Here is a 24,874-nt window from a genome sequence, read left to right as displayed (position 1 = left end):
TAAATATTAAAATTCTTAACACTCTATTAAAATTCCAATCACTCTATTAGTAGACTCATATAGAATATGGGTATATATATATATATGTAAAACCGCAGTAAAATGTAGAGATGGCCGAGTAGGTCTAAGGCGCCAGATTAAGGTTCTGGTCCGAAAGGGCGTGGGTTCAAATCCCACTCTCCACAAAATTACGAAGTATTTTTTTTTTGCAGTTTTCGAATGATATTTATGGTTTTTCAAACCGAGAAAAGTGGGATATCAACTGTGTAATTGGACAATGGATATAAGGATTTGGAACAGAACAAGTTCCTATTTTCCTCCGAGAAACAGAGAGTGAGATTCTCAACCAACTAAAACTACAAACCAAACCAATGATCGCGATTTAATCACAACTGTCTTTCAGGTTGTCTTTCAGCTTTGATTCATTCAAAAGCTTCAACCTTTTGCTTCTCAGTGTCATTACAGCTTTGGATTTTCATTGAATTTTGTCCAATCCACTTTATAACTTTGATGTTTTTGCAGGCATATATATATATTTGTATGTATATGTGTAGGCATGTATATGTGTATGTGTAGGTATGTATGCATGTATGAGCACTTTTGCTTGTATATATATGCTTGAAATTTTCAACTAGTTTAGCTAATCAAGGCTTTTTGAGTAGGTTATCGTGTTTGATCAATCCAAATCTCTTAATATATATATATATATATTCTGTTTTGTAGTATAAACGGGACCAACTCACCAATACTGGTGTACATATAATTTTATCTACCATTGTTGGAGTTTTTCTTTTTCATTCTAGGTGGTTGCCTTTGAGGTTGATCATGGCGACTAAAGAGAATCCTGGTGAGCTAAAAACGAGGAGGTCGATTTCTATGTCTATTTTGATACTAGTTGGCCTCTGTTGTTTCTTCTATATGTTAGGCGTGTTGCGGCGCAGCGGATTCGACAAGATAGCCTCGGCTATCACCAGAAAACCTGATTGCACTCCTCACGTTGGTGATGATGTGAAAGTTGCTGATGATTTGGACGTACTGACCAAAGAGTTCCAACCATGTGATGAGAGAAGTATATTGATTACACACCATGTCATGATCAAACGAGGGCAATGAAATTTCCCCGGGAAAATATGATCTATAGGGAACGACATTGTCCGCCTGAAGAAAAGAAGTTGCATTGCCTTATTCCGGCGCCTAAAGGGTATGCGACCCCCTTTTTGTGGCCACAGAGTAGGGACTTTGTGCACTATGCAAATGCTCCATATAAGAACTTGACAGTTGAGAAGGGCTTGCAGAACTGGATACAATATGACGTTGATGTGTTTAGCTTCCCAGGTGGAGGACCACAGTTTCCTCAAGGAGTGGATACGTATATTAATCAACTTGCATCTGTGATTCCGATGGAAAACGGGACGGTCCGGACAGCATTAGATACTGGATGTGGGGTAAGTTAATGTTGCATCAGGTTTTCCGTTAATGTGATTGAAAAATTAGCATAAAGATAACTTATGCATTCAGTTGTTAATCTTGGCTACTTGAATAGTTTGATGACTGCAAATTGTAGTAATCCCTTACATTGTGTTTAGGTTGCGAGTCTCGGAGCATATTTATTCAAAAAGAATGTCATAACGATGTCATTTGCACCGAGAGACTCTCATGAAGCACAAGTTCAATTTGCTTTGGACAGAGGTGCTCCTGCTGTTATCGGAGTGATGGGAACTATAAAGATGCCGTTTCCTTCAAGGGCCTTTGACATGGCTCACTGCTCTCGTTGTTCGATTCCATGGAGTAAAAACGGCAAGTATAACAATCGATAAAACGATTTTGACTTCTGATGTTTCAATGCAGTCCAGGTTTAAGGCCACTCTTAGACCATAATAAACATCATTTTATACCATTGTTATTGGACATCTTTCTGCAGGTGGAATGTATATGATGGAAATCGATCGAGTTCTTAGACCTGGTGGTTACTGGGTGCTTTCCGGTCCTCCGATCAACTGGAGGAATAATTACCAATCATTGAAACGTCCTGAAAAGGGGCTGAAGAAGGAACAAAGGAAGATTGAACAGACTGCACTACTCCTTTGCTGGGAAAAGATTCGAGAAATCCAGGAGATTGCTGTTTGGAGAAAAAGAAAAAATTACAATCTATGCCACAAGAATGATCCGAAACCTACTTATTGTGTAGGAGATCCTGATGATGTCTGGTATAACATTCATGCCGTTCACTCATTCTCCTTTTAACAATCTAACATATGTGTCTTGGCCGAACGAAAATGACAATTTCCGGATAAGTTCGATGAAATGTATGATTACTGCAGCAAATCAAAGCTTTGCTATGATTTGAGCATGAAGATCTTCGGAACCAACATTCAGATCTCTCTCTTCTCTTGTTACTCACAGAATTGCTGCATGCTATTCTTCTAAGTTTTAATGATACGAGTTCGAAATAACTTTGTCTATCCTATGCCATTGTTTTTATGGAACATAGGTATAAGAAAATGGAGGCATGTGTAACTCCATATCCGGAGACAACTGAATCGGATGATGTTGCTGGCGGGGATTGGAAGCCATTTCCTGAGAGGCTTAATGCGGTCCCCTTCAGAATATCGAGTCAATCTGTCCCCGGAGTATCCGTTGAGGCATATCAGGACGATAAGTTGTTATGGGAGAGGCGTGTGGAAGCGTATAAGAATGTGAACAATATTATCGACTCGGGGAGGTATCGCAACATCATCGATATGAATGCTGGTCTAGGAAGTTTTGCTGCTGCCCTTGATTCTCCAAAACTATGGGTTATGAATGTTATGCCAACTATAGCTGAGAAAGACACACTGGGAGTTATTTATGAACAAGGATTGATTGGCATATATCATGACTGGTAAACCCAAATGACATCTGTCGTAACCGGTTTTCGTCCGGGCACGAAATATTAAATTTGGCGGGGAAATTGATGTGAATAAATAATTTTGAAAATAATTTGAGAGTCGCCATCGGCCTTTTGGATCAGGTAGGTTGAATACCTAAAAATTATTTTTTTTAAAAGAGTTTTAATAAAACACCAATAAAAAAAACTAAACTGATCTGCGTTTATAACCAAAAATTCATTCTTTTTAATAATAAAAAGGGATTCGTGGTCGGTTACGTTTAGGGAAGGATTAGCACCCCTACAACGCCCAAAATTGGTACTTTTTAATTATAAATTGTCTCTATTATTAAAAATTCAAAAAATTATATTTAATTTTTAATCTTATTATTTCAAAATTATATAAAAATATTTATTTATTTAAAAATATCTGAAAAGAACTTCTAGGTACCTTAAGACAGCTCTTTTCTTTGATATTGATAAATATTAATTTAAATAATATTGTTTAATTTTTAATTTTAAAATATCAAAATAGGACATCCAGTTGTATTAAGACTGTCCTTTTCTTTGATATTAAAAATAAATATTTAAAAATTACTATTTATTATATGTATATTTATGAATATATAAAAATATTTAACAATATAATAAAATAAAAATATCACTAAAACAATATATTTTAAGCAGTAAAATGAAAACATATAAAATAAATAACTAAATTATAATAAAAATAAAACTAAATCTAATTCCTAATTAATTGAAATTATAGGTATTAAATATTTTATTTTCTAATTTAATAATTTAGTGACCAAAATAAAATTATCTAAAATTCGAATTTTATAATAAAATAAATTAAAAATATGAACTAGGGATTAAAAAAAATTATTTATTAAAATTAAGGGACTAAATCTGTCATTTATCCTAAATATATTATTTTAATAAAAAAAGGACTAAAATGAATAAAATTAAAATTCAAAGACTGAATTAAAATTATTATAAATTTAATTTAGTGACTAAAATGGAATTCTACAAAACCTGAAGGGTCACGGACGGGGTTTACTAAAACGCACAGTTTCATTATAAAACGGCGTCGTTTCATCTCGGGTATAAATACCCTATAACCGGCTTCTCCCTTAAGCCATTTTCTCATTTCTTCATTTCTTTTTCTCTCTCTAATAGAGAGAAAATTTTTCTCTCCTCTCTCTCTTCAAACTCCGCCTGGAGGGAGCCTGATTACAGGCCGGTCGTCGTATCCCGGTGCCGACGACCACCGCCGGCCACCGTGAATGGTGGCCGGAATTTGGAAAATAGCTTAAGCGAAGCCCTATTTCTCCTTAAGCACAAATCTAACTTCTATTTCTCTAAAATCCCTCTCAATAGCAGTAGATCTAAACAAAACCGAAGGGTTCTACCTTCGCTTAAACGGCGGTTTGGCAACGTTTGGCTTCCGAGGGCAACAAAGGCTTCAAGGGTAAGTCTCATTCTTCTCTTTTTCTTTGGTTTGCTGCTGTGGTTGCTATTCGTTGTTGTTGTATCTCTCCCTCTGTTTTTTTCTTGTTGTTGGCTGTCTGTTTTGGTTATCTCCGATTCTTCCTCTTTTTTTTTTTTTTGTTGCAGGTGTGATCGATGGCTTTTATAGCCATCGATGATGTGGCTCTCGGACTGGTCAGAGGAATGAAGTTTGGTGAGTCACCGAGCTACATGGTGACTCACCATAGAGCTCGACATGTGGAGGGGCAGTTGGCTTCTGGAGGCTTCTGGCGAAGCGGCGACTTCGTGGCGTGGCACTGGCAGCTGGCTGAGACGCCGACGTGGGGCGGCTGGACTGCATCAGGGCCTTTGGATCTACGGCGGCTGGGACTTAGATACAAACCCTAAATGGGTTTAGGGTTACATATTTGGGCTTTTGGGTTGGGCCGGATTTGGCCCGTTTGTAATAATAATTAATAATAATATTAGTAATAAATAATAAAATTAGTAATTATAATTATAATAATAATAATTATAATAATAATAATAATAATAATAATATTTAAATGAAAAAATGAGTATCTTCAGCTGCCCCTCTTTGCTCATTCTTGTGTTAACAAGAATAGAGCAAAGACGAAAAGATAATAAGTTTTTCATTTGACTTAACTTGGATCATAATGGAGATATTGAATAAATTCTTCTCTCTCTCCAGATGAGTTCCTCTCATTATGAACTTTCTGCTGGGGATGATGATGACCTCTTTTTTTCTGTGATAGAGTCATTCAAAAGGTTGAATAAGCTCTTGAAGAGTTCTTCTCATTATGAACTTCTTCCTCCTTCTTCAGATGACGAGTTCTTCTCATTATGAACTCTACCTGGCAATGTTGATCCATCAAATGATGAATTCAAGCAAAAGGTTGAACAAATTCTTCTCATTATGAATTTTCTCTGGCAATGATAATCCATCAAGTGATGAATTCAAACAAAAGGTTGAACAAATTCTTCTCATTATGAATTTCTTCTTCTTTATTCAGATGAGTTCTTCTCATTATGAACCTTCTCTGGCAATGATAATCCATCAAGTGATGAATTCAAACAAAAGGTTGAACAAATTCTTCTCATTATGAATTTCTTTTTCTTTATTCAGATGAGTTCTTCTCATTATGAACCTTCTCTGGCAATGATAATCCATCAAGTGATGAATTCAAACAAAAGGTTGAACAAATTCTTCTCATTATGAATTTCTTCTTCCTTCTTCAGATGAGTTCTTCTCATTATGAACCTTCTCTGGCAATGATAATCCATCAAGTGATGAATTCAAACAAAAGGTTGAACAAATTCTTCTCATTATGAATTTCTTCTTCCTTCTTCAGATGAGTTCTTCTCATTATGAACCTTCTCTGGCAATGATAATCCATCAAGTGATGAATTCAAACAAAAGGTTGAACAAATTCTTCTCATTATGAATTTCTTCTTCCTTCTTCAGATGAGTTCTTCTCATTATGAACCTTCTATGGCAATGATAATCCATCAAGTGATGAATTCAAACAAAAGGTTGAACAAATTCTTCTCATTATGAACTTCTTCTTCCTTCTTCAGATGAGTTCTTCTCATTATGAACCTTTTCTGGCAATGATGATCCATCAGATGATGGATTTGAACAAAAAGTTGAACAAGTTATTCTCATTATGAACTTCTTCTTCCTTCTTCAGATGAGTTCTTCTCATTATGAACCTTCTCTGGCAATGATAATCCATCAAGTGATGAATTCAAACAAAAGGTTGAACAAATTCTTCTCATTATGAACTTCTTCTTCCTTCTTCAGATGAGTTCTTCTCATTATGAACCTTCTCTGGCAATGATGATCCATCAGATGATGGATTTGAACAAAAAGTTGAACAAGTTCTTCTCATTATGAACTTCTTCTTCCTTCTTCAGATGAGTTCCTCTCATTATGAACCTTCTCTGGCAATGATGATCCATCAGATGATGGATTTGAACAAAAAGTTGAACAAGTTCTTCTCATTATGAACTTCTTCCTTCTTCAGATGAGTTCTTCTCATTATGAACCTTCTCTGGCAATGATGATCCATCAGATGATGGATTCAAACAAAAGGTTGAACAAATTCTTCTCATTATGAATTTCTTCTTCCTTCTTCAGATGAGTTCCTCTCATTATGAACCTTCTCTGGCAATGATGATCCATCAGATGATGGATTTGAACAAAAAGTTGAACAAGTTCTTCTCATTATGAACTTCTTCCTTCTTCAGATGAGTTCTTCTCATTATGAACCTTCTCTGGCAATGATGATCCATCAGATGATGGATTTGAACAAAAAGTTGAACAAGTTCTTCTCATTATGAACTTCTTCTTCTTTCTTCAGATGAGTTCTTCTCATTATGAACTCTCTCTGGAAATGTTGATCCATTGAATGATGGATTCAAACAAAAGGTTGAACAAATTCTTCTCATTATGAATTTCTTCTTCCTTCTTCAGATGAGTTCTTCTCATTATGAACCTCTCTGGAAATGTTGATCCATTGAATGATGGATTTGAATCTTTGCTAAAATCCTTGAAATTCCTGTCAGAATTCAACATGGATAAAATGAATGAAAATGCACCTATTTTTGCAAATGTCTAAATATGATGCATGAATGTTTATGCAATCTTCATTTGACTTCAAAGTGGTGAACTCGGTTTTCCTCCACTTCATCATTTATTGCCAGGTTCACCTCTGGATATCAGTGTAGCAACTTATGCTATCAAGCTTGAATTTCTGAAGAACCATATGATCAACTTGTATCTTTATGTCTTCTTTGCTTCATGAAAGTCTCAGAAGAATTGTTTCGTTTGTGGAACTCTTATCGTAATCAGAACTATGACCTTGATGCCCCATTTTGTCTTGGATAAAACCAATTTTCTTTGCTTGGAGTTGTGCAGAAATTCGATAAAGCTTTCATCTTTGAAAAGAGAATCTGTCATCTTTAAAAAAGGAATCTACCATCTTTGAAGAGTGTAGATGTAGATATGCCTGACTCAGCGGGGATTAATTAGGAGAGTAAAGTCTGTTCTGATTTGACTCTTGAAACACATCATAAGGAGAATTTATCTCAATTCATTTCATGTCTCCATATTTAATTGGTTCCCGAACAAAGCAACTTGGACCATATAATATGTCTCCATATTTAACTAGTTTCTTGTGGTTAAAATTTCAGCTCTCCATTTGCGGAAAAAAAAAATCTTCATCATATCTCATCTTATAATCTTGAAGTTGAAGAAGACAAACTTCATCTTGGATCAAAAATGGAAACCATATGATCACAACATTGGTTCAACATCAGAATAACTGGTTCGTAAAACATTTGATAACATATTCTTCATCTCATGTGGTTTCAGCTTAGATGTAAAACACTTGACAACACATTCATACTTTTCTGTGGGATGTAAAACATTTGACAACGCATTCATCCTTTTCTGTGGACTCTGCTCAGATTTCTCAATTATTAAAGCTCTTTGCCTAGTGTTCAAAGTTTTTGTATGATATCACAAGATCACTTGAGAACAAAACTCAGTGGGGATATAAGTGTAATGTTGGTATGACCAAAAAGTTGGTCAAATTCACGATATATGCTAGTGTTGAGTTAAATAAAAGATACCAACTGATCTTGATATCATCTCGAGCAAGGGCAAGTGTGATATTGATCACGTTTTCTTCTGTAATGAGCATTGTAGGAATTAGAAACACACTCACTATAAGAGCTATGTATGGAAAGATATCCGTGGAATTCTTGCTGCTGGGGATGAAACACACATGATAAAACCCAAAATAGATGGAAACTCAATTCATCTTGGCTAGCAATGATGATCCCAAATAACAATGGGAATAACAGTAATATAAGTGAGAGTCGAGTCTCCCTTTTCAATGTCATCAAGCAAGCAAAAACTGATGTGAAAAACAGCTTCATAATCTCAATAGTATGGTTGAAACTATTTGCTAGGAATCTCAAAGAAATATTTTCAATTATCACCGACACACAGAAGGCCAAATTGAATGCTGAGATCTTGAGGAACTGAACCCTGGATCGAGTAGTCTGCCTGGGGATCATCTTTATTCATGCAACCGTAATGTAATTTATCAAAGAACACACTGTCATGTGACATACGGTTAAGAAGATTAGGTTTTTGAAAACATACTTGCTGAGTAAACATTTGTTCAACAACATGATCATAATGTAACTGCCTGATGAACGAAGCAATTATGTATAGTCAGTTCGACTGTCACTGTTTCACCATTTTCATTCTTCATATCTTTCTGTCTCATTGGAAATATTTTTTCAAGTCAATGATCTTGACACAGGATGATATGGGCCTTCAGCATGCCCCAACATGGGTAATACAAGCGTGCATAATGCATCGACATTCTTGATTCTGATTGAAATGGGCTTTCAGCATGCCCCAACATTTGCTTCTTGTTAATCTGAGCCTTCAAAATGCCCCACATGGATCTGTCTGAAGGAATCTTTAAAATGCCCCAACATTTGCTGATACAGATGCTAAAAGTATGCTCAACATTACTTCTTGTTGAGATGAGCTTCCAAGAATGCCCAAATATTCATATTGTTGTGAGCCTTCAAAATGCCCCAATATTCTATTTCTGGTGGAAATGAGCCCTCAAGATGTCCCACATGAAACATTTCTGTCTGAAATGGGCTTTCGAGATGCCCCAATATTCTGCTTTTGATTTACTCTTAATGTCTGTTTGACTGGAATATCATGATCCTCATGAGGTCTAATTTTGACAATGCACTGTTGTAGGTACTTGTGGATTTATTCGTGCCCCAAATCTGTTTATCTTGAATGTTCTCATTATGGTGTCACTGAACAGCAGTGTTGTCAAGTAACTGGAGGAATTCTCTTCATGTTGTCACAAACTTTAGAAGTACTCAATCATTCTGACGGAAATGTCTGAGATATGTGTCTTCTGAATGAGGTGACCATTTTCTGAATCTAGAGGGATTTAATCAGATAGAGTAGTAAAAATAGCTTGGTAATCCGTTCCAGGCTGACACAGTGGCTTATCATCTTTCAATGAAGGCCATCTCTGAAATATACTTTTCTGTGGGAGAGAAACCAATTTATGCAAACAGTAATATGATGCAATACAAGACTACATATACAGTGATACAGGCTCTTCAAAAATCCACACCCATGCAACATGTTGATTCTGATAACAACTCATCTGATTATGAAGCGATCTTTCAGGATGATTTCACAGATATTGATAGTTCTTCTGATATCGAGGAAATCCTGAATTCTAATTCTGATGAGGAGAGTAAACTGTTATACTTGACAAAAACAGGATATTCAAAGGCTGAGGCTTCAATAGCCATGAAGAGATGTGGTTCAGATTCATCAATTGCAGAATTGACAGATTTTATATGTGCTGATCAACTGGTTAAGGCTGCTGACGCACTTCTTTCAGTAGAAGATAGGAAGCAAATATGTAATGACCCTAATTACAAGCAAAGACGAAACTTGGGCTATGATTTGTGGAAAAGGAAGAAGCAGAGGAAGCTTGAAAAGAAGCTTCTTAATGAAGATGATCATGCAGTTCATCTTTCAATTTCAATGATTGGTTATGGGATTCCTACCGAACCAGATCAGATAACTCAAAGAATACTTCCAGAAAATGCTATTGGGTCTCCTTATTTCTACTATGAGCAAATTCATCTTTCAAATCCAATGATTGGTTCTGCCAAATCAGATAACTCAAAGAACACTTCCAGAAGATGCTATTGAGCACATTATTCTTCCGAATTCAATGATTGGTTTTACCCAAACCAGATCAGATAACTCAAAGAACACTTCCAGAAGATGCTATGAGCCTCCTTATTTCTACCACGAGAACGTGGCACTCTGCTCCAGTTAATGTTTGGACTGGGATATCACAGTACTTATTCGATGTAGAGCCAGAATTTGTAGATTCAAAGCATTTTTCATGCTACTACACTGAAAAGGGCTATATTCATAATTCTGCCAATTAAGAACAGATTTTTTCTTATTCTGCTTCCTTTATGTGATGATGTTTTTCCATTGACAAAGAAATGATGGCCTTCCTGGAATCCAAGAACAAAGTTGAATTGTTTATAAACATGTACAGGAAGTGCCAAATTGACAGAAAGGATCTGTAAAGCTCTTGAAGCTTATGACAATGAGCCACATTTGAGTGTCCAGAAGTATGTTCTTGATGAGTGCTGAAAATGGAATCTAGTATGGGTTGGAAGGAATAAAGTTGCTCCACTTGAATCTGATGAGGCGGAAATGCTTCTAGGTTTCCTTAAAAACCATACACAATGAAGAAGATCTGCTAGAGACATATTTCCCGGTGGTATCAATATCCTATCTCTTTTCTCTGGAATCAGTGATGCAGAGGCCGTCTTTTACTATCTTGGCATATCTTTGAAAATAGATGTGCAAGAACTGAATGATGATTAGTTGGAGCAATTGATGAGTAGATTTGGCGGATTCAACCTTGTTGTCGGTAGCATCCCGTGTAACAACCTTACTGGAAGAAATAAACATCATCAGAATGAAATAGAAGATTTTTGCTGGTGCATTTTCTTGCAATGACTGCCACAGTGACTGTCTCTTCTGCTGCTCCAAAATACACACTGCCATATCCCACTCTTCCCTAACCATGGAAAGGTTTATTTGATGGTAAAACTGGTTATCTTAACTTTTGGAATCTTGTACGGCATACAAATGTAGAATTTGTTTCAATGTCTTATTATGTGCCATAAGTCCTCAAATTCAAATTCAGCAATCTTCTGAAGGACATAATGGATATCATCTTGACAAAGAAAGTGATCGGCATAGAAGAAGTAGTAATGAAGTATCAAGACTTGAGCCAGCATCATGATATAACCAGAGTGCAGGTAATGACTTGTTCATTCCCATAATACATCTTACTGGGACTTATATCTCTGTGATGTAATCTTCTAGAGAACATGGATTAATGGTTGGGGAAAATAATCTGTCTGGTGATGCTTATCGCCTTCAGCATGAGATAAACGATAATCTTTCTTGATGAGCTGCTAATAATGTCATAGGAGAATATCACAAGTTCAATTCTCCAGACTTTCTGGCTTCTTGGACTACTTGCTTTCAAGAAATGCTTCATCATTCTGTCCTTGTTTATTCTTTTTCTTCAATTGAGGTAGAATATGCAACAATTTCTTCAAGGACCTTCCTCGTTTGAGACTGTCCTGTTTGAAAATGTTTTTTCTCTTTTCTTTATTGAAGAATGAAAGAATTTTGCAAAGTATTGCCTATTATAGGTTCACAATAGAATCAAATCATAAACATGAATTCAAAGAATATCAAAACAATTCTTTAATGTTTGAGAATTATAGCTCTTTGACAAGTATCAAAATTTGAGTTGGTTTTAGGATGGCTTTCCTATTTTCTATGGTTACATCTATTTAAGATGTCACTCCTCTCTCTCTCTTTGTGAACTTTGTCACATGCCTCACTTTAAGGACTTGGTATTTTAACTGGATGCGTACAAAATGACGCAACTAGGATTACCAATTACTATACCTTATAGAGTCCTTCCATTTTAATTCTCTGGAATTTTTCATTTAGACTCATATAATCAAAGTAGTGCGAAAATATCGGTCTAAAAATGAAATTTCTGAGTGCTTGTGTGAAGTTGACTATAACAGGCGTTTCGTAACTCCCTTAGTCCATTTGTTAACACATTTGCCATTTTGACTAGCTGAATTCAGCTTTATTGTATATAATAATATAATCACCTTTATCAGGCTAATTGAAACTTATCCATAAAGCCAGGGCTATCAACCAATTGCTTTAGAGGGACAACTTTATTGTATATAATAATATAATGGGTTAGCTGACTATTATCCATAAAGCCGGGGCTATTAACCAATTGCTTTAGAGGGACAACTCAAGCATAACAGACTAGCTGAATATTATCCATAAAGCCAGGGCTATTAACCAATTGCTTTAGGGGGATAACTCAAGCTTTATTATATTATATGAGTATCCAAATCCAATTTCTTAAGCTTGTTAAGAAGAACCTGTTATAGCCTAGGTGTTTTGGTGGAATTCAGAAAATCTCTTCGTTAGAATTCAATTCCCAAGCAACTGACTTAAACTAGATTTACCTATTTGTAAAAATTACGCTCATCATCGAATGTCATCAATAGAAAAATACTCTAGTCAGTTTTGTAATGTAATATACCAATGATGCCCCATGTTGTACGCTCCTATATATAAATACCAAGCCTTTTTGTAATTCCTTTCAATGGAGAAAGCTATCTCATATTTGTAATAGGATAGTGTTTGGGTGTATTTCTTCTGGGGTAAGGTCAAGAGTCCTTGTTTTTCTGGTTTTCAATCTTGATATTTTGTCAAAGATTACAACTCTAATCATGCAGAATTTTTAATCCAGTTGATATTCAAAGAATTGGAAGCTTACAAAATTGATTCAATGCTCATAACCTTAAAAGCAACACAAATTTATTTATTGCACAAAAGGCGGAGAAAGGAACAAAAAACATATTCAAACAAGATGCTAAAAGTAGAAAGGTACTACAGTGGTAGATATCAACTTCCACTTGTTTATGCATCATTACTCCTCTATTGTTGGGTGTGTACTTGGCCCAGGATTTTTATCTTTATTTGCCCCCCATTTCTTGATCATTTCTTGTGTCAAGACTCCCTTGTCGATGAGCGTCTCTATTTCCTTTAACAGTGACCAACAATTCCCTGTTAGATACTCCAAAGTGAAAATTACAGAAGCTATTTTGATCATAGCAATGAGTATAAGGCTTCGGTGACACCTTCACCAATATTGGTGTAATGTATTGACCTTTAACCAAATGAGGGTATATGTCTGAGATAGATTCTTGAAACACCTTCAGAGTTTTTCTCGCTCGCGAGGCTATCACTTTCTTTGATCGTTCTGAACGAATGAATGCTCTCATGTTATCGAGGGGGTTCTGAATACTCATTTCAGCTATAACTGGGGTAATATTAACCAGATTTTTTTTTTAAGTTGTCCTTTGCCTTACTGGTTTTCAGAAAATCTGATATAGGTATCTGAGGTGTCTTCTGGGTTATATCTGCCTCATTCCTTCTTAGACCTATGGGCCAATCTCGAATTACATCCATGGGAGCCTTTTGATTTCTTTTCCCATTTTCTTGCGCCTGATATTCTTCGTAGGATTTGGTTACATTAGTTTCTGTTGCAACTACGGTTTCTGAGTATTGAACCTTAACCTTTTCTTGCATTTTTGAATTGCTTACTCTAAAGGGTCTTGGAAATTTCCCTTAAGGTTACCAGGAACCTTAGCTGAACAATTTGGAATTCTAGTCTGATTTATCCAAGGAATTTCCTTATAGGTCCAATTCTCATTTGGAGGCCATTGTGATTGATCAAGTTGTGGAGTAATTGATCTGGATGAGAGCATTTTTGGATGCAATTTTTCACTCGAACAGTGGAAGGGAGGAAATTGAAATCCCTGCACATTCTTTTTCTTCTTGACCACTTTATAAGGTTTGGCACCATGTTTAACTGAATAATACCTCACTGTATTAACCCCAGCTTCTTTCTTGACTTTAGTATCGTCAGAGCCTCTTATCTTGCCATTCTTGATAGCCATTTCGATGATTTCTCCACTTATGATGATATCAGAGAAATTATTAGGGACAACCCCTATCATGTGATTAACATAAGGAAATTTTAATATGCTTATGAACAAAGTAGTGAACTCTTTTTCAGTCAATGGTCGATGTACTTGAGAAGCAACGTCTTTCCATCGTTGTGAATATTGTCGAAAGCTTTCATTGCACTTCATATTCATGCTTTGCAACATTGTTCGATCAGGGGCCATATCAGCCATGTAATTGTATTGACCCAAAAAGGCTTGAGATAAGTCCCTCCAAGAACGTTTTTGAGTATGTTTTAGCTGATTATACCATTTGGATGCAAACCCGGATAAACTGTCTTGGAAACAGTGGATCAACAATTTTTCATTCTCTACATAGCCAGTCATACGACGACAGTACATAGTGATATGATATTCAGGATATGTGGTCCCATTATACTTCTCAAAATCTGGAATTTTAAAATTTGGTGGAAGAATTAAGTCGGGGACCAAGTTCAGTTCTTTGGCGTCAAACTCATAAAATGACTCAACCGTCTCTCTAGAAATAGTACAGAATTCATTTGGCTTTAACCTAGAAGCAGTAAGACAGTCAGTAGGGAACGAAACTCCAGCCTGATATTGTTGTTTCTTAACAGTGAAGTGAACTGGTGATTGGATTTCCTGACGTACAGAGGTGTGCTCAGGAATATGAGCAGGCGTAATACCCAGAGGATTTGTGGAGTTTTCAATAAGATTCTTTCTAGCAGTCAAATGCTTCTCAATCATTTCTTTCATATTGTTCAGTAGATCGACCTGAGAATTAGCTTCGATTTGTGCCAACTTGCTCCTCAATTCCTCTTGTATTTCTTTCTGCTTTATCTCAAATTTGGCTAGCCTATCTTCAGTTTCTTTAGACATTTTTCTTGTGTCGTGCTGAGCGTTCTTGCTTCAAGGAAAAACCAAGATCACTTCGTTTGAAATCCTTATTTTAATGAATGTTTTAATGTATTATGACAAAAAAAAATGCAAAGATGCCAAATGCAAATGTAAATGTAAATATGTGAATGTAATAATAAGAATACAAATTGTGCAATACAAAAGCAAACATAACAGTATAAATGCAAAATGAAAAATGCAAGGATGTAAAATACAAATGTATGTATGAAAAGGTGTTACTCAAGAGTGATCATCTTAGAACAGATTTCATTGAACACAAAAGTTTCGGTACATCAAACAAAACTTTACATATAGGGATATATTTTATTCCTAATTTCTCCAAAGCCAAATTAGTTTATCAGCTTAAGGGACATATTGTTTGTCTGGACTGCAACTTCTTCCATGACATTCTCCTTAATCTTCTGTGTCACTTCTCGGAGTTGCTCATTTTCCCTTGTAAGAGAACTTTTCTGTCCAAGAAGTTCTTGAACAAGATCTTCATATATGTTGCAGCTCTTTTTCAGCTTGGTGACCCCTGTTATCCACTCTTCTGGGGTACTTCCTAGACCAGCATTTTGAAAGGCTTGACTGATCTTCTGAAAATCTTCATGCATGGTTTTCATCTCTGTGCTCAATTTCTTGTTTTGGTCATTCAAGTCCTTCAAATAACATGCTTGAGCTTCATAAAAATCTCCACTACTCTGAATACACTGACTGATGCTCTTACCATAGATTGCTTTTGGTATCAATCTGGTAGGATCTTTGTGTAATACTTTTGGTATTAATATAACCGGTTCTCTGTATACAGAACTTCCCTCGATCCTCGGAGTTTCCTCAGGATGTCTTTCCTTGGCCGCATCATATTTTGTTTGATCATAAAACTTTTTGTCCATTTACGATTTCTTTCCAATATGATGAACAATCTTTCAAGTCAACACCTTTTGATTATGTCATGATCATGTAATGCAAACAAAAGAAATTAATATGAACAGATTAGAGCAATGTAATATACATGAAAAAAAAAATAGAATAGTTAGTACCAACTAAAAAAACTGTATATCAATGTATAAATCTTAACCTCATGCTTTCTAGTTCCATGCTTTGTTTGGAAAATTTAACTTAACCGCACGATTTCTAGTTCACATGCATTTATTCAGGAAAAAGAAAAGGAAATAAAATAAATTAAAAGCTAGAGCTTATTTCTCCTTTATGTATACCTATGAACAGAGTTTCAGTATTGTCTTAGATCAAAAGAATTTCTAGGGTTCATTATATGCAGAGTTTCAGTTCTAGGAGTAAAGGTACTCGAATTGTTCTTGTTGATGCCCCCTTGGGCTGTCAAACCCTCAATCCTAGTCCACTACAGACTTTAGCGGATCGAGTTCAATTCGAGATGACACATTTCTCTATGCCTGACACGGAGAATAAATTCTCACGAAGACATAGAGCATATGAACCCCGAAAGTTACTTGCTAGGTCTAACACGGAGAATAAATTCTCACGAAGACGTCGCTTTCACTCCCACTTAAAAGGAACAAACTCAATTATAGAGCTTTATGTTATGCAAGTGTTGTGTGTGAGGAGAAATGTTCAAACCTCTAACAAACCAATAAAATAATTAATTCTTGAATAAAATAAATAAATAAAATAATAAATAATAATATATAAAAATAATAAATAATAAAAAATTGAAAGAAAAGAATTAAAAATTAATATATTAATTTTTAATTTCTAACTGATAGAGACAATTTACAATTGATTTTAAAGCTTAACTGGTCCCCAGCAGAGTCGCCAAGCTGTCGTAACCGGTTTTCGTCCGGGCACGAAATATTAAATTTGGCGGGGAAATTGATGTGAATAAATAATTTTGAAAATAATTTGAGAGTCGCCATCGGCCTTTTGGATCAGGTAGGTTGAATACCTAAAAATTATTTTTTTTAAAAGAGTTTTAATAAAACACCAATAAAAAAAACTAAACTGATCTGCGTTTATAACCAAAAATTCATTCTTTTTAATAATAAAAAGGGATTCGTGGTCGGTTACGTTTAGGGAAGGATTAGCACCCCTACAACGCCCAAAATTGGTACTTTTTAATTATAAATTGTCTTTATTATTAAAAATTCAAAAAATATATTTAATTTTTAATCTTATTATTTCAAAATTATATAAAAATATTTATTTATTTAAAAATATCTGAAAAGAACTTCTAGGTACCTTAAGACAGCTCTTTTCTTTGATATTGATAAATATTAATTTAAATAATATTGTTTAATTTTTAATTTTAAAATATCAAAATAGGACATCCAGTTGTATTAAGACTGTCCTTTTCTTTGATATTAAAAATAAATATTTAAAAATTACTATTTATTATATGTATATTTATGAATATATAAAAATATTTAACAATATAATAAAATAAAAATATCACTAAAACAATATATTTTAAGCAGTAAAATGAAAACATATAAAATAAATAACTAAATTATAATAAAAATAAAACTAAATCTAATTCCTAATTAATTGAAATTATAGGTATTAAATATTTTATTTTCTAATTTAATAATTTAGTGACCAAAATAAAATTATCTAAAATTCGAATATGAACTAGGGATTAAAAAAATTATTTATTAAAATTAAGGGACTAAATCTGTCATTTATCCTAAATATATTATTTTAATAAAAAAGGACTAAAATGAATAAAATTAAAATTCAAAGACTGAATTAAAATTATTATAAATTTAATTTAGTGACTAAAATGGAATTCTACAAAACCTGAAGGGTCACGGACGGGGTTTACTAAAACGCACAGTTTCATTATAAAACGGCGTCGTTTCATCTCGGGTATAAATACCCTATAACCGGCTTCTCCCTTAAGCCATTTTCTCATTTCTTCATTTCTTTTTCTCTCTCTAATAGAGAGAAAATTTTTCTCTCCTCTCTCTCTTCAAACTCCGCCTGGAGGGAGCCTGATTACAGGCCGGTCGTCGTATCCCGGTGCCGACGACCACCGCCGGCCACCGTGAATGGTGGCTGGAATTTGGAAAATAGCTTAAGCGAAGCCCTATTTCTCCTTAAGCACAAATCTAACTTCTATTTCTCTAAAATCCCTCTCAATAGCAGTAGATCTAAACAAAACCGAAGGGTTCTACCTTCGCTTAAACGGCGGTTTGGCAACGTTTGGCTTCCGAGGGCAACAAAGGCTTCAAGGGTAAGTCTCCTTCTTCTCTTTTTCTTTGGTTTGCTGCTGTGGTTGCTATTCGTTGTTGTTGTATCTCTCCCTCTGTTTTTTTTCTTGTTGTTGGCTGTCTGTTTTGGTTATCTCCGATTCTTCCTCCTTTTTTTTTTTTGTTGCAGGTGTGATCGATGGCTTTTATAGCCATCGATGATGTGGCTCTCGGACTGGTCAGAGGAATGAAGTTTGGTGAGTCACCGAGCTACATGGTGACTCACCATAGAGCTCGACATGTGGAGGGGCAGTTGGCTTCTGGAGGCTTCTGGCGAAGCGGCGACTTCGTGGCGTGGCACTGGCAGCTGGCTGAGACGCCGACGTGGGGCGGCTGGACTGCATCAGGGCCTTTGGATCTACGGCGGCTGGGACTTAGATACAAACCCTAAATGGGTTTAGGGTTACATATTTGGGCTTTTGGGTTGGGCCGGATTTGGCCCGTTTGTAATAATAATTAATAATAATATTAGTAATAAATAATAAAATTAGTAATTATAATTATAATAATAATAATAATAATAATAATAATAATATTTAAATGAAAAAAATGAGTATCTTCAACATCTCTTCCACTTTTCCGATTGATCTCCTATTATTATTTCTTAAATTTGGTTTGATCCGAGTAATCAATAAGCAGGGATTTTATTACATGTTCAATTGCTCCTATACTTTTGGTCTTTGTTATTGTTTTGTGGCATTGTTAACTCAGATCCTACTTGAGTTCGGTACTGGTTTTCGTTTCAGAGCCGAAGTTATCTTAGTTATATGCAATTCCGGATATCGTTTTCTTCGTCCAGATTTTAATAAAAGTTCAAACCATTCAAATATTTATACAATATCGATACATTTATGAACCGGAAGATTATCTGTTAAAAGTACTTTAGAATTCACAGTCAATTACTTGGAATGCAAGTCTGTTATTTCAATCATCGATGAACTGCATTACTGTTGACGAAAACGGGTAAAGAAAACGAAAGAACACGAGAATTTTATGAGGTTCGGCAATGTGCTTACGTCCTCGGTGCCTAGGCGGCGCTAGAATTTTATTCAATGATCTTTTAGGTCTAGGTTACATCTCTATTTATAATAGAAAACACTGGTACATAATTACAAAATCAACCCTGTACCGTACCGCGGGGGCTACGCCCCCGCACCCCCAACCCACATAATTTGTAACCCCACAACGAGACTTTCTTTGTAAAGACAGTTGATGTTCGCTTCGCTCACTCCGCTCCACCTCCTGTCCTCTTTACTGATATGTTTATGAGCCATACCTAACAAATCTCCACCTTGGCGAATATCCTGCCCCTTGGAAACTTCAATGTGGGTTGGGTTACCTTGCTTCTTTAACAACTCGAAACATTCAACAAGTCCAAGCAATGCTTGAACTTGTCTGTCGTAACTGGCTTGGTGAACATATCAGCGACATTCTCATCAGTATGTACCTTCTAAAACAAAACCTCTCCAGATGCAACCAACTCTCTGATCTTATGGAACCTTACATCAATATGTTTAGTTCTAGCACGATACACCTGATTCTTAGCCAAGTGAATAGCACTTTGATTATCACAAAGCAACTGAACTCCACCTTGTTGAACACCCAACTTCTTCACTAAACCAGTAAGCCATAAAGCTTCTTTTGCAGCTTCAGCCGCTGCCATGTATTCAGCTTCAGTTGTAGATAGTGCCACGACAGATTGAACAGTAGACTTCCAACAAATAGGCCCTCCACCAAGAGTAAACACATACCCTGTCGTAGATCTTCTATTATCCAAGTCACCTACATAATCTGAATCCACATATCCTACAACCAAAGGATTATCCCGCTGACTCCCAAAAACAATTCCATGTCCCACAGTACCCTTTAAGTACCGAAAGATCCACTTGACTGCATCCCAATATTGCTTACCAGGTTTAGACATGTACTTACAAACTTGACTAACAGCATGAGCTAAATCAGGACGAGTACATACCATCGCATACATCAAGCAGCCAACAGCATTAGAATACGGAACCTTTGCCATATTTTCAGCTTCCTTATCTGTCTTAGGGCACTGTTCTGATGAGAGCTTAAAGTGATTCGCCAATGGAGTGCTAACTGGTTTCGCGCTGCTCATCGCAAACCTTTCTAGCATTTTCTCAACATAACCCCATTGAGATAGCCGCAGTTTCCTTGAGTCTCTGTCCCTGCAAATTTCCATTCCAAGAATTTTCTTTGCAGCACCTAAATCTTTCATATCAAATTCCTGACTCAATAAAGTTTTCAAACCGATAACATCATCCATGTTCTTCGCAGCAATCAACATATCATCAACATACAGTAATAGAAAAATAAAAGAACCATCATCAAGGCTCTTAACATAGACACAACAATCATACTCACATCGGTTGTAGCCAATCTTGATCATATAGGAGTCAAACCGTTTATACCACTGTCTCGGAGACTGTTTTAACCCGCACAAAGATTTCTTCAATCTGCAAACTAAATGCTCGTTTCCAGGTTGAGTGAAACCTTCAGGTTGCCGCATGTAGATCTGCTCCTCTAAATCACCATGCAAAAAAGCAGTTTTAACATCCATCTGCTCTAAATGCAAATCCCAACTAGCCACCAATGCAAGTACTGCTCGGATTGAAGTGTGCCTGACCACAGGAGAAAAGATTTCATCATAATCAACTCCTTTCTGCTGTGAAAAACCCTTCGCTACCAAACGAGCCTTGAACTTCTCCCCCTCTTTTTCTGTTACTGCTGGTTTCTTCTTATACACCCATTTGCAACCAATCGACTTCTTATCCTCAGGAAGGGGAACTAACTCCCATGTGCGATTGTGATTCAAAGACTCCATCTCCTCAACCATAGCTGTCATCCACTTGTCGTTTTCCTGACTAGTAACGGCATCATGAAAAGTAACTGGATCATCACTGCTAACAGTAAGTGCAAAAGATACCAAGTCTTCAAAACCCAATCTGTTCGGAGGCTTTATATTCGTCCATCTCACCCTGTCTCTGGCGAGACTATAATCCTGCAAATCATCCGTAGTGGAACCACCAGAAGTCGGTTGAGAAGTTTCTGGTTTCTCAACTGGAAACTGCTCGAAATCTACCACTGTCGTGTCTTGCTTCTGCTGCAACATAGACTGTTCATCAAAAACGACATCTCTACTAATCACAACTTTCTTCGCAACTGGATCCCAGAACTTGAATCCTTTGACACCTTTCTTGTAACCCATAAAAATGCACTCCTTCGATTTTGCATCAAGTTTGGATCTCTCATCAGCAGGTACATGCACATAAGCAGGACAACCAAAAATCCGTAAGTTATCAAAACTAACATCATGACCAGTCCATACCTCTTCTGCAACTTTCCCAGCCAGCGATGCCCTTGGCGATCTGTTGATAAGTTAACATGCCATGTTAACAGCCTCAGCCCAGAAGTGTTTGGGAAGCCCCGCATTCAACCGCAAACATCTGGCTCTTTCATTCAACGACCTGTTCATTCGTTCCGCAACACCATTCTGTTGTGGTGTCTTGCGCACTGTAAAATGCCTCTGAATCCCATGCTCCTTACAGAATTGTAGGAACTGTGAATCTGTGTACTCCGTACCATTGTCAGACCGCAAACACTTGATTTTTCGTCCTGTTTGGTTTTCTACCTCAGCTTTCCACAGCTTGAACTTCTCAAAAACTTCAGATTTCTGTTTCAAAAAATACACCCAAACTTTCCGTGAAAAATCATCAATAAAAGTAACATAGTACCTAGATCCACCCAAAGACGATGTCGTGGAAGGCCCCTATACATCAGAATGCACATAATCAAGAATCCCTTGAGTTGTGTGCTTCGCAGTCTTGAAACGGACTTTAGTCTGTTTACCAAGAACACAATACTTGCAAAAATCGAGCTTACAGCTTTTGACACCATGCAACAAGTTTCTCTTGTGTAATTCTGTCATACCACGTTCACTAAGATGAGCAAGGCGCATATGCCACAATTTTGTCGTATCATCACAGGACTCAACAGAGTGAACTCCACCTGCAACGGTACTCCCTAACAATCTGTAGATATTCCCTGCAGTCATCTTTCCTTTCATCACAGTCAATGCTCCTTTAACAATCCGAATGGTTCCCTATCCTCGTCAGCCTTAGGGATAAAACCATTCTTGTGCAAAGTGCCCAAGGAAATCAAATTCTTCTTCAAGTCTGGGATATGTCGAACACCACTCAACGTCCGAACGGAGCCATCGTGCATCTTAATTCTGACATCACTAATACCAACAATATTGCAACATCGATCATCACCCAAATAAACCGAACCAGAATTAACCGGCCTGTATGTCGAAAACCATTCCCTATTTGGCGTGATGTGATAAGAACATCCAGAATCAAGAATCCAAGCATCCGTCAATTGTGTCGTTGAAATAGAAAGCATATCACCCTCACTGCAATCAGAAGTATCATCCTCGACCACGTTCACAGACTTGGATGAGCCATCACGCTTCTCATCAGTCTGCTTTTTCAACTTCGGACAGTCTCGCTTCATATGTCCCGCCTCCTTGCACTTGTAACAGTGAATCGTCTTCTTATCCCTGGATTTGGATCTGGAATTCCGCTTCCCGGACCCTGCCTTCTCTGGCTTCCGTCCACGATCTCGATTACCCTTGACATATAAGCTATCGGCTTGAGAGCTTTCCCCTGCATTCTGCTTCTGCTGGTTGTGAGCCAACAAGGCTGCAGTAATCTCCTCAACGTTGATAGTCTCTTTCCCATATGTAAGAGTAGTCACCATGTGTTCGTAAGAGGAAGGCAACGAACACAACAGAATCATCGCTTTGTCTTCATCCTCAATTTTCACATCAAGCCGAGCCAGATCAGAAACGATTTGATTGAAGACATTCACGTGTTGCGCCAAATCGTGATCGTCCTGCATCTTCAGCCCATACAACCGCTGCTTCAGATACAGTTTTGTCGTTAAGGATTTGGACATAAACTGACTTTCCAACTTCCTCCAAATTTCGTCTGGAGACGATAGATGCATGACGTGATACATGACCTCGTCCGCCAAGCATAATCGTATGGTTCCTACCGCTCGCTGTTGCAATTCTTCCCAATCTTCCTCATCCATCGACGCCGGCTTTGTAGGTCGCAAAGCCTTCAAGATCCCTTGCTGCGCCAATAGATCCTTCACCCTCGTTTGCCATAATCCGAAGTTACCCTGACCATCGAATTTCGTGACTTCGAATTTTGCTCCTGACATCTGATACCAATTGTTGACGAAAATGGGTAAAGAAAACGAAAGAACACGAGAATTTTATGAGGTTCGGCAATGTGCTTACGTCCTCGGTGCCTAGGCGGCGCTAGAATTTTATTCAATGATCTTTTAGGTCTAGGTTACATCTCTATTTATAATAGAAAACCCTGGTACATAATTACAAAATCAACCCTGTTTCTTCTTTTCTGTTTCTTTCCTGTATCGATTTAGACGAATTTTGGGGTTTCGATAAGGTAGACAGCATGTTGAGAGAGAGTAAATTTCTCTAATTTTTCTCACCAGGATCCTGCAGGCTTTATCTGCCTTGCTTGCTTGTGCTTGTCCTTTTGACAGGAGTGCCGAGAATTTAACGTAAATGGCACCGAAAAGTCATCTAAGATCATACGAAGTGAATCGTTGATGCCCTGGATCTTGGTGCTTAGGATACTAAGTTTACTAATGAGCATGGATGTCAGTTATAAACCTTGCACACTATGTCTGCGATGCCAGAATTGATGTTCATATATATTTCCATATCTATGTTCAAAACTTTTGTTACGTCGCATTGTGCAAACTACGCACCGTTACAGAAGTGCGAGTCGAGTCACTACAGATTTGAAATACGTTTCATGTAACGGTTTTCGTTGTCGGACAATTTACAGTCTTTTATCCCAGGTGTGAAGCTTTCTCGACATATCCTCGGACGTACGATCTCATACACGCAAATGGTGTATTCAACTTGTATAGTAACAAGTAAGCCTTCGCCCTAATACTAATACCTCAGTGGTTTGGGTACGCAAACGTAAAAAATCTCAAGTATATTTGTGTGTTTATTGTTGCAGATGCAGAGCTGAAGACGTTCTTCTGGAGATGGATAGGATTTTAAGGCCCGAAGGGGCAGTCATAATCCGCGATCGAGTTGACGTCCTAAACAAGGTAAGTAAAATTGCGGGAGGAATGAGATGGAATACACAAATGCAGGATCATGAGGACGGTCCCCTCGTCTCGGAAAAGATACTTTTTGCCGTGAAAATGTACTGGGTTGCCGGTGAAAACATCACGGCATCGACGGGGTGAGCGGATTATCAAGACTAGGAAGCTACGGAACGATGCTAACCTGAACTTAACTGCAATGAACTTGTAGTTAACCAAAGAAACTGATGGAAACTCCTATATGAACAGTTTGTGATCCTGCATCAGCATTCTCTGTAAATAAACTGATGGAAACTCCGATATGAACAGACTATATTCTCATGTATAATATATCGACAACAAAATCAATCGAACTAATTTCAGTTCTGTCCGATAACTTATTTTAATTTTTAAAGTACAATTTTCTCGGCAGTGTAGTTGTACTTTTGAGAGCTAAGAAGATTCTGTGTCCAAATATTAAAACGGATTGCCTTTCCCATATTACCCTTAGAAAAGGGTAAAATGACTATAATACCCTACTTATCCAGCC

General features: G+C 36.8%; 1 non-coding gene and 1 pseudogene across 1 annotated transcript; both read left to right on the top strand.

Moving 5' to 3' along the window:
- The first annotated feature begins 104 nt into the window (after nt 1-104).
- On the top strand, nt 105-185 carry TRNAL-AAG. Its single transcript has one exon. It is a non-coding gene; the product is annotated as a tRNA-Leu (tRNA).
- Nucleotides 186-794: 609 nt separating this feature from the next.
- LOC120204559 lies at nt 795-24,623 on the top strand (annotated as a pseudogene).
- The last annotated feature ends 251 nt before the right edge of the window (nt 24,624-24,874 follow it).

Source organism: Hibiscus syriacus, unplaced genomic scaffold (assembly GCF_006381635.1).
Source record: "Hibiscus syriacus cultivar Baekdansim isolate YM2019G1 unplaced genomic scaffold, ASM638163v2 tig00011079_pilon, whole genome shotgun sequence".
Lineage (NCBI taxonomy): Eukaryota > Viridiplantae > Streptophyta > Magnoliopsida > Malvales > Malvaceae > Hibiscus > Hibiscus syriacus.
Note: the sequence above shows the minus strand (reverse complement) of the source record. Positions and strands in the feature narration are given on the sequence as shown.